Source organism: Pleurodeles waltl, chromosome 4_2 (assembly GCF_031143425.1).
Source record: "Pleurodeles waltl isolate 20211129_DDA chromosome 4_2, aPleWal1.hap1.20221129, whole genome shotgun sequence".
Taxonomy (NCBI): Eukaryota; Metazoa; Chordata; class Amphibia; order Caudata; family Salamandridae; genus Pleurodeles; species Pleurodeles waltl.
In genome coordinates, this window is record NC_090443.1 from 835,510,659 (window position 1) to 835,522,805 (window position 12,147).

Consider the following 12,147-nt stretch of genomic DNA (forward strand, 5'->3'; position numbering starts at 1 on the left):
CCAGCACCGCCACCTGCACGTCTGCTGCCTCAGCAACAGTCCCCAGCATCATCCCCAGTGGGCAGCCGTACGAGGCTGCAGGACACGTCCTGCTGTGTCCCTCAACAGGTGCAGACACATGCACCACCGCTAGCACCTCCGCCACAGACACCGCCGCAACCACCGCCAACAGCCCGTGATGTGCTCAGACAGTGCCACCACAGCTGACATTGCATTCATCTCCAGTGGGCAGCTGTCCGAGGCTGCAGAAAACGTCCTGGACCCTGCCCAGTGACCATGAGGCATGACTCTCAGCACTGTTTGTGCAGGTGGCAGGCGAAGTCGCAGCAGGGTGGAGTGTGCCTCTGCCTCCATGGCATATCATGCTACCTGTTCTCAGGCAATCTCGTGGCACACACACCCATGTGAGGGAATGGGACCTGCCACACTGCATGTGAAGCACTCTGGACACCAGGCCCCCTCCAGAACCAGTGGAGAATCCCATCCACTACCCCAGTCCTTGGCAGGATGAATCACTCTGGGCACCAGGCATCCTCCAGAACCAGTGGAGAGATACATTCACTTCCTCAGCCCTTGGCAGGATGAAGCACTCTGGGCACCAAGCCCCCTCCAGAACCAGAGGAGAGATACATCCACTTCCTGAGTCTTGGCAGGATGAAGCACTCTGGCCACCAAGCCCCCTCCAGAACCAGTGGAGAGATACATCCACTTCCTCAGTTCTTGGCAGGATGAAGCACTCTGGGCAGAAATCCCCCTCCAGAACCAGTGGAGAACAGTATCCACTACCTCAGTCCTTGGCAGGATGAGGCACTCTGGGCACAAAGCCCCCTCCAGAACCAGTGGGGAACAGCATCCACTACCTCAGTCCTTGGCAGGATGAAGCACTCAGGGCACAAAGCCCCCTCCAGAACCAGTGGAGAGATACATCCACTTCCTCAGTCCTTGTCAGGATGAAGCACTCTGGGCACCAGGCCCCCTCCACAACCAGTGGAGAGATACATACACTTGTGAGACTGTGGCTTTGCACTCCCCGGGATAGAGCAGTGGACAAACCACCCACTGGAAAGACTTGTGAGAACAGTGGGCAAACCACTCACTGGAAAGGCTTGTGAGACTGTGGTGTTGCACTCCCCAGGATAGAGCAGTGGGAAAACCACCCACTGGAAAGACTTGTGAGACCGTGGCTTTGCACTCCCCAGGATACAGCAGTGGCCATGTTGCGCCCTTGTTGAGTAGTGGCGTCGTGCATTCATCCGGCTGAGGTGCCCCCCCTTCCTGTCCCCCTGAGGTGCCTGTTTCATTTTGATCTGATGCCCCTGCAGTGTTCTCTCCATTTCGAGTCAGGTATCTTGTGTGGGCTTCGCCCATGCATTTTGGGACACTGATCCACAGACGATGTTTGATTAATATCCGGACTTGTGTAGTTGGTGTACATATTTGTATATACTGATTTTTGAAATTGCACTATCTGATTTTTATTGATTACAATTGTTACAATCATTTCCTTTTGTCCTTGCGTTCTTCCAAGGGGAGAGGAGGTGTATATGTAATGTTGCTGCATGTATTTGTGTGTATGGTGTTGAGGGTGAGGGTGGGGGTATTGCGTGTTGCATGTGTGTGTCACTCTCTTTTCCCTCCCACCCTCCCCTGTGTTGTAGGTGCAGTACTCACAATGGTCGTTGACTGCGTCTTTCCTGCTCCTCATACAAGAGGAGGAAGACCAGCATGGGCAGGACCTGTAGTTCGGGCTCCATGGCCTCCTGGTTCCTCATTGAGTGTCAAGAGGTGAGTGGTTTCCCTTCTATGTACTGTTTCCGCCGTGCTTTTGATAGCGTTGGTACCGCCCCGGAAAAGGTGGCGGGTAGGCCTCTTGTAATAGTGTGGGTGGTACTTTTTCCTCCGCCTATCTGTAGGCGGTTACCGCTGCGCTGTTTGTTTCCACCGCCGTGGCGGTCGGAGTGTTAAAGTGCCTGTCTATGTTGGCGGTTTCCGTCATGGTCATGATTCAATTTTTTTTACGCCGGGCTGTTGGCGGTATTACCGCTGCTTAAACAACGACCGCCAGGATTGTATTGAGGGCCTGAGTTTTCTCCTTTCGTGAATTGTCTTGTTTAGGCTTCTTTGGGCATTCTCTTAAAAAATGCCTAGACAAACCACAATAGAGACGTAGATTCTTAGATCTTCGCTTGTCCCTTTCCTCTTTTGACAGCGGACCTCTAGCATTTCCAATTTGCATTGGCTCTTACAAAGAGGGTGTCTTGGAGGTCTTGGTACCTTCCACCTTACTCCTGTCGAAACATGGTGGGATAGGACGAAATTCTCTCTTGCATTCAGCTTTTCTTTCAAACAGACATTGATCAATCTGTAAAACTAGATCAATTAATTTTGACAAATCAGTAGGTTCATCCGGAATTTGAGCTAACGCATCTTTTAGTTCTTCTCATAAACCTCGGTCAAAAAATGCAGCCCTTTTGCTCTCGGGCCAACCAGTCTCCAGAATTAACTTTTTGAATTGGGCCGGATAAGAGATCAAATCCCTATTACCTTATTATAAGTCTATCAATTTATTATCTGTGGCTTGGGAAATTGTTCTGTGGTCAAAAATTCAAAAGAATTTGGTTTTAAAAACATCAAAATCATACAATATAGAGTCATTTCGTGAAACCAAAGGCATTGACCATGAAGCCTTATCTCCACTCCAATAAGACAAAATGAATACTTTTTTTGACTGATCCTCTGTAAAAATAATGGGTTGGACAAAGGAAGTGTAAGGAGCACTGGGTTAAAAATATCTGCGCCTTGTAAGGACCTCCACTAAAATGTTCAGGTGGGCCAGGGAAATGATAGGGGAGATGAAATGAATAACTTGTGTGGATATTTCAGAGGTAGAGATAGGGGAGGATTTCCCTGAAACCCCACTAGTCCCAGCGGAACTCCCAGAAGTGAAGTTATGTCATTTGTTTATGAGCTGTTGGGTCTCAACTTGATCTTTTTATTTCCTCTCTCTGGTTTTTATTTTCATCTAAGGTAAGGGTTAACTGTTTTTCCATGAGTGATGCCAAGGCATTCAAATCTAAACCTTCAGCCATTCTGCTCGGGTGGAAATAAGAATTTTAGGCAGTTCAATCTGTCAGAAGATTACCAAGTAAATCAAACTTCCACAGGAGCAGATGCCTTTTACTCAACTCCCTCCAACAAATGCGTGCTCAGACCTTAACTGATTATCTGAACACTGCATCCACAAGGGGGTAAGGGGAATGGGAATAGAAAAAGAGAGACCGCCTCCAGATCCAGTTCCTGCCTGTGTTTCCCACTTGAAGATAGGATATTCTGCGTGTGCTTCTGTAAACTAGCACCTTTCTTCTTTTGGGGAATTCTTTAAGGGAAGGACCTGCAGTGGGGTGATAAGAGCATAAAGAAGTACATTCCTACTGTGCATTAAACAGTTCAGTTATTATCATTCACTCAATGCAATCGCTCTCCTAACCTGGATCTTTTGAGAGACTAGCCTCTCTCTCTCTAAAAGAACAATGTTATATTAGAATCTTCTTTTCTCTTGAAGTCAGAGGGTAAATCCAAGGTTCTCTGAAGAACAGTCCAAAAGTTGATGAATGAACAATTTACTATTGTCTTTTACAGAAATAGAAACCTCCTTCTCAAAGTTCGGATTTCTCTAAGGCATCAGTCTGGGGTTTGTCTCTTAAGACTCATGAGTCAGCAAGGTGAAGAGTTTTCATATATATATATATCCATTTCAAGGAAGTGCACATCGATAGCTACCGGAGCTTTGGAAACTCACATACAGTGACTGGAGGAAAGCATTTTCCAATCTGACATCTGGTAAGCGTTAATCATTTCATTTCCTTGGCATGGTTAAATGCGGTACCGTGAAACAAAATTGCCACATTGTATTACAGAAGACTTTCACTTGGTCGAAGAATCTCGTCACAATAAAAGTTGAGACAAGGGCTTGTGTGGTTCGTATCACGCTTTTCAAGCACACTGAACTTAGAGTGCAGTGGATTCAAGAACAGAAAAACGGCGCTTAATGGCACAGGAAGTGTTTAAGGATATGTCAATTAATTCCAAAACCGACAATGGAGGAACAGGTCAAGGCCCTTTGGATGTCAAAACTAAGTTGCGTGAATGGGAGAAACTGTCGCAGAAAGAAATCAACAAATGGTGGGAAGTGCTAACTTTGAAAAAATACATTGAAGTAAAGCGAATACCTAGAGGCCTGAGAATAAGAATTATGCCGAGTTATCAGGACGCTAGCAGCACCTTATTGGAAAAGTGGGGAACACACATTTTGAAGTCATCAAGAGGATTAATTGAAATTCTCATTAAACATGCAGAAATAGCATTGGAAAAAATTCAAAATGAGTTAAAAAACCTTGAACAAGATCTGGACTCTCTAACATTGACTGAAGAGGAAAGGAAAATTAAAAACGATCTCAGCCTGAAAATACTACAACATGAAGAAACTGTTATAGCAGGCAAGCAATTTAAATTCCACAGAGATTACGCGGAAGGGTGAATTTTCACATTTTTTCATAAATTTCAGAGTACTAAACAGGGAGTCCAGACAGATCTATCACAATCTGAAAAATCGGAACACTCAAGCATTGAATCTCTATACGTGTATAATGATACCAGCAAAAGTGAGGATGGAAGTGTAACATCACATGAGCCGAATTCCACACTTTTAAATGAAATGCGCCTCGCCCTCCAACAGCAATCCAAGGACCAACAGAGCAGCAGACGAGGCAAGGGACGACGACGGGGCGCAAGAAAAACAAACGAACAAGAAGGGGACAGAGGGGGAATTCCAAGAAACACCAAAGCGAAAACTGCAACATTATTCAAGAACTCAATGTGATAAACCTCTCCAACAGAGCATTGTCATCACAAGAAGAGTCCTTATTGAAAAAAGGCTTACATTTCTGTCCAACTATTAATATTGATTTAGTACAGACACGCATTGATTTATACAAATTCATACAGAAAATCAAATTGGCTAAGTTTCATAAAGATGCGAATTCAATTGGCAAAATCAGTACTACTATACCAACATATGAACTAACGGTACAAGATAAAGACACCCTAATGACTTTAATAAATCTGGATTGCACACAGGGTGAAGAGCCTATCAATGAATTAGAGGTAATAATACCATAAGGAGCAGGCTTAACTAAAAAAAGACTGAAGTCCAGGTTTTGTCGAGCAGTACCAGCAGGCAATAAAATTTACTTATTTGCCAAAATTGTTGTTAATGACCTATACAAAACAAAATGGAATGGTTGTTAAAAACAACCTCACAACAATAGAAGTACAAACTCTCCATGATTTGCAAATGGATGAAACTTTGGTAATTAAACCTGCAGACAAAGGCAGGAATATTGTAATTCAGAACAAATGCAACTATGTACAGGAAGCGATGCGGCAACTATCGGATATGACCTATTACCAACCCATAAATAGCAATCCTACGAAACAGTTGGCAGTCCAAATTCAATCATATTTACAGAATTGGATAGATCATGGCCTCATTGATCAAGATGAAGCTAGGGGGCATATTTATACTCCGTCTGCGCCGAATGTGCATAAAAAATTTTGACGCACATTCAGCGCAAACGTTGCCCCGTATTTAAACTTTGACGGCCGAACCCGCGGACGCCAAAATTCCGCCGTGTGCTTAATTTTTGGGATGCGGAAACCCGCCTTGCGTTAATCATATGCAAGGTAGGCGTTCCCGTCCAAAAAATTACTTAAACGGCCGTGCGTCGTATTTATGCTTTCAGGCAAAAATGATGCACGGCCGGGAGGCGGACACGGAAAATGACGCACAGCCTGATTTGCGTCAAAAATTAACGCCTGGGTCAGGGCAGGTGTTAAAATGGGGCAAACACACCTGTATTTAATCAGAACATACAGAAGCAACAGCAGAGCAGCAGAACAGCAACAGGGAGACATGGAGGTGATTCTAATCCAGCGTGCACGCAGACGCAGAGCCCAGCAGCAACAACAGCAGCTACAACAACACCAGCAGGGACCCCAAAGGCAGCGCAGAAGGCAGGAGAGGATATTCTGCCCCAAAACAACCCTTCAGGGCCTCAGGGAACACAACATCATCCAGAGGTACAGGTTGAACTGGCAGGCCATTCAGCAGCTGCTGTGCAACATTGAACCGCAGTTGGCACCCACTTTGCTGACACCCCGCACCATTCCAACAGAAACCAAGCTGCTTGCCGTACTTCAAATGCTGTCAACTAGCTCTTTTCAAACAACTGGTGCCCTGGTTGCCGGAATATCACAACCATCATTCTCTGCCTTTTTGCCCAAAGTACTGGATGTCATCATTGGACTTACACCCCGCCACATCTGCTTCCCTAACACACTGCAGAAGCAGCAGGAAACAAAACAGGGGTTCTACCTCATCAGTGGCTTCCCACATGTCCTTGGTGCAATCGACTGCACACATGTACGCCTTGTGCCACCTGCTGCAACTGAACACCTCTACCGCAAAAGGAAGCACACACATTCCATCAACGTTCAGGCCATAGTCGATCACCAAGGATTGATCACCAACATTGTGGCTAAATATCCTGGGAGTATTCATGAGTCCTTCATCTTCCGTCACTACACCATCAATGAACACTTCCAGGATGGACGGTATGGCAATGACTACTTGTTGGTAAGCACAAAAACCTACTTATATACACACTGCACAGCAACCCCCTAGGACACACAACACATACACCACAACAGCAACATGTTGACAGGAACACACTGAGGTCGTGACATCGCTAGCCATGTTTCTTAGGTCTGAAGTGAACCTGTCACACATCTGAAATTACTGTACAGCCTAATGTTAAGATGTCAAAGATCACAACGTGTGGAATGGGTTGCCTAAATGTCACCTTGCAAAATGTAAGTGTCTCAATGACGTTTACATTACATAAGTCTAAAGGTATGGGATGTCCAGGGTACATTTATATGAACGTGTTACCACCACTGTCAATTTTAACCTGTGTATGGAACTATCATCTCACCCCCAGTGAAGACACAGGGACACTTGTATCACAAGTCACAATGCTAGAGAGGGCTCACTGTACTGCTAATCCCAAAACATACTGCTGACAACTGGTTAGCAGACAAACACTCATTCAGCCAAGGCAACAACACAATGCAGATGGTACATCCTACAAGCCTAGGATGCAACATTATAACACAAAAGAGTCACAGACAACACAAGACAACTACTGCCATGAAAGGTCATTTCAATAGGGCCATCTACATCAACATGATCCCATTCATTTTCTCTTGCAGCTGATCAGGGGTATGGTATCCAGCCATGGATTATGATATCTATTGGCAATCCGAGTACTGCTGCAGAGCATGCCTACAACAACGCACATAGGAGGACACGCAGCATAGTCGAGAGGACCTTCGGCATCCTCAAGTCAAGGTTCCGGTGCCTCGACATCACTGGTGGTAGCCTCCTATATTCCCCAGAGATGGTCTGTAAGATCATCCTAACATGTGCAATATTGCACAACATTTGCATCAAAAGGAACATTCCCCTCCTGGAACCAGAGCCACATATGCCTGAAGAGGAGGAAGAGGAGGATGGTGGTCTGCAACATGAGGGGGAACTACAGAACACGGCCGCTGGTATACGCAGGCAGCAACATATCGTCAACAATTTCTTTTAAATATAATCACCTTCACCACTTTAGTTAACTAATTTAAATAAACACCTATAATAATCACCATATCATGGTCTAGCTATTCATTTTTGGACACCTTCATCTCTACTTATCAGAATAAGAGTGTTGCCTCATGGAGCATTGCAGAAATACTGATTAGGACACTGAAAATCCCAGAGCTAATGTGATGCCTAACATACAATGGTCACATACACACACACTGTAAATGACGTCTATCATGCACATTTCTCCTTTGAAGGCCAATAGCAGAGGACCACACCTATTTCACACATACATGTTGAAATCAAGGTCAAACGCAGCATATGGCACACAACTAAGACACCATCACTCAATAAGGGGAAAACAAGCCTCATACATGAGGCAGTCAATGTGCTTTTGCATCAGTAACCGGAATGTCTGACCAGACCCTTGACAGCAGTAAGTCCAACTGCATCCAATATTTGCAAGGACTATCTGTGACCAGAGTTCCATAGAAGCAGAACATAGACAGCGCAAGTGCCACACATATGAGCAGCATTGCACACATGACATTCCATGTACATGTCAGCCCATTTCCTAACTCCGGACACACCCATGCACCTGGTCACAACCCACCTGTCGGAAGAGGTCCCTGGAATACTAAGATGTGTACCCTGATATTCCCTCCTCTACACACACAGGCCAACATTAGCAATCCAGTGTGCTACACCCTTTCCTATGGTATGCCATTGTCATAGAACATCTGACTGCATGGACGTAAGATTAATTTATACACTTTCTTCTAGTTTCAAAGCCCTGTTAGCACCTGTAGATTGCTTCCTGTGTGAAAATGTCTGTTGGCCCTTAGAATGCAAATCTCACCTACAGGACTGGTGAGAAACAGATGCAACCCACACCTGTGATCTCCTCCCTGCACACCACCCATTTCAACAAGCGCTGCCCCTGCTGATGCCTAGAACAGCATAGGACTTGCCATTTAGTCAATTACACTGTTAAGCATTGATACTAATTAAGCTGTGTAGCACAACCCTTGGGTTCACTTGTCACCTTCAAAAACACAGGACATACACAGTTTGACATGTCAACTGTCTAGTTTGTCCTCCAAACAGTCTGAGTCAGACTGCTCATTGTGTAACTTGTCAAATTGCGGTATCCTAATTCACCCTGCATTCTGTCAGCCTGATTGGCATCTGTCTGTGCGTTACACTAAAGTATCCCTGTGTCTACATATGTACCACACTTGCATTAGCAAACCTCTCATTCATCAGGGGGTATTGGGCATGGGCTTCTTCAATGCATACACAAATACATTGTATAGCATCATCTGCCTTTTAACTGTACCATTTGAGTTAAATCCTCTGGGAAAAGCGAAATTCATGGCCCATCCCTTTATCTGGGTCTCATTTATGCATGAACGACAAAGTATGACAGTGTTCCATGGTCGTAGGCAGGGATTGGGTACGGGGCTTTCAGCAGAACCAGCAACCTCTGATAATGTCCATGAAAAATACACATAAGTCAGGACCATGACAGTTCACACACAGAATCACAGTGCTCACAACATATTGATGGGCCGTGTGTGGTGAATAGCTGCGATAATAATCAGCACAGAGGCTATGATGTTCCCAGATGCAGTGAGAATTGCAGAGGCTAACCTGTATACAAATGTTGTAATGACACCTGCCGTAACATGACACCTGAGACATTATCTCACTCAGCACACGAAGGTTGCCCTGTTGACTGTCTCATTATATGACTTTAGTGACAGGGTGGGACCATCCCCATGTAGGTTCACATGTCCTCATCTACTTTACTCACATTGATCAACCAAGGATACTCAGTAGATACAGGAATATCTGCTACTGACTCATGATGACTCATGGACCGAACTGTGACAAATTACACCCCAAACAATATACAGGATCATCATTGGACCACACACATGAACAAGACACCTATGTGCAATTGATCACTGGAAATATGTGGACACATGCTGTCTTGTATGCTGGTCCACCACAGCCACTTGATAGTTGGGGCTCACTTCTGTGGCCTCAGCTGTGGTGTTATCATACATTTGAGATTCACCCTTGTCTGTCAGTGCAAACAACATGGTACCCACTTCCTCAATGCATGTGTATGACTCACTGTGGGATTCACCAACTAGTGCCTAGGAAGCTGTTACCAATACTCTAGGACATAGGATGTTGAAAATGTGGACCATTGACATGAACAAGCGTTTGCCATCTATCTGGTGCATGCTACGTCACATGTGGTATCTACGTTACCCTAAATCTTGGAAGTCCACATTACGGATGTTGCTACATGTATGACTAACACATGCCCTCTCTCATTTCCACAATGACTTGCATCTAAGGATTGGACACATGGACGTCACATTCATACAAGCATATGTGCAATAATACTTCATGTGATACACACACACTTGGTCAACAAATACATTAGTTGCCAAAGCACACACTTTGAGCCAAAGGCATTTAGGTATTGTACATATGTGCGTCACATTGCTATCCTCTCTTTATGCCACACATGCACAATTTGTGCAACACATATATCTAGGCCACACTTATGACCAACTATTGCGTCATCCAACCGTAAAAATACTGTGAAGGGAGTAGCGGATCATGGTCCGCTGCAGTATGATGTCACACATCTGAACATACACCATCAACACCATAGTGTGTTCAATCAGCCTATCTCTGATGTGTCCCAAATGCAACATAACAAAAAAACAGAAAAGTTGCCCAAAACCAGTTAATGCACAGAAACTTTGACGTTCCTAGCAGTATGCGTCATTTTTTGTCTACCAAAACTGTATTTGCGTCATTTGTTTTGACGCACAGGAGTGAAAATTAGCCCGCATCCAGATATTTGTACAGGCCATGTACTATTATGTGGATGCGGGCTAATTTTCACTCCTGTGCATCAAAAAAATGACGCAAATACAGTTTTGGTAGACAAAAAATGACGCATAACGCAAAAAACGGCAGACATTTCATACAGGAAGTGATGTAATAGGATATCCTGTTTACAGATCATGTACAGTGGGTGTACTTTCACTTTGCAGTCTATGATCCTTCTAGACTGTGTGGATGTGTAGAGAGTGGTGTCCTGAGATTTTGTGCTTTTTTGTCCTGTGTGCTATCTGTATTGTCCATTTGTGAAATGAATATTGTTGGTGTATACTGTACTACTGTGTTTTGACTACATTTGTCCATTTATCTTGTGTTTTTGTTGTTTGTGGGAGTCTGTTGTGGGTAGTGTTTGGGGATAGTTGGGCTCTCTTAGTGGTTAAGTTTACTTTTCATCTGTATTTGTACCTCTACTTTCCCCCTTTTCCCCTTTCTATTTCTTTTACCCCTATTCCCTTTCACTTTTCCACTATGTCTGGTAGGCCACGTCTTGGCAGGATGGGTGAAGAGGAGTTGGGGGGGTTCATATGGCTTGTGTGCCATTTCTTGCCACTCATGATCGAGGCAGGGTGATACAGGGGTATCCAACAGAGGCGCGCAGAATCCGGTGGGGAAAGGTGCTGCATCACCTGCAGCGTGTGTATGCCAGCCAGAGGAGTGACCACCAGCTGAAGCACCGGTGGGATGACCTCATCACCAGGGAGCAGGATCTCTTGGACCACCTGGGAATCATGATGGGTGGCACTGTTGGTGAGTACTAATCATGTAAATGTGCACGTTTAAATGCTCTGTAGTGGCATCAGATGATTTGTACTATGTCTGCCAGCTAACTTGCTGACTGTGTGTAATGCTGGGGAAACATACAGGGATAATTGATGCACTATGGTAAGGATCACAATTGCTAGCTGTCAGGTAGCACGTGCTCAGCAAACTTACAGGATACTTTTCCATGAAGTAAATTGGTGTGGCCTTTGTGTCAGACAACCAAACAAAATAGGAGCCAATCATGTCTATATGGGGTACTATTGACAGAGAAGTAAAGATGTACCAACGTATTGGCTAACTTTGTTGACGCAATAGCTAGACTGACTTTAGAATCACTACATGATGCAGAAAATGAGTGCTGCCTTCACGTCAATTGATAATAGAAAAGAGGCTCAGACATATGTCTCATGTGAGTCTGGTGAGGAAGTGTGGAAGGAAAGCGTTCACAGAAGTACTATGAATGTTTGGGATTATTGTGTTCCTTGATCTTTTTGGATACATGTCAGATCTGGATTTGGAAACATCGTGAAAAGGTGTAAGGTGCCCTCAGCTAACATCTTAGAATGTTTGTTGGAGTTAGTTGTGCCACATTCCAAATATGGATGGCAGTCCAAAGGTATGCACATGGCTTCACATCTCCAAGGTTGGTGCAAATCACCATAGCTGGGCCACATCAATTGAATCAAATGTAACAACAGGAGGGCTTACAAAAGTCCCTGCCCCTCCCTCTGTACATTGTACCT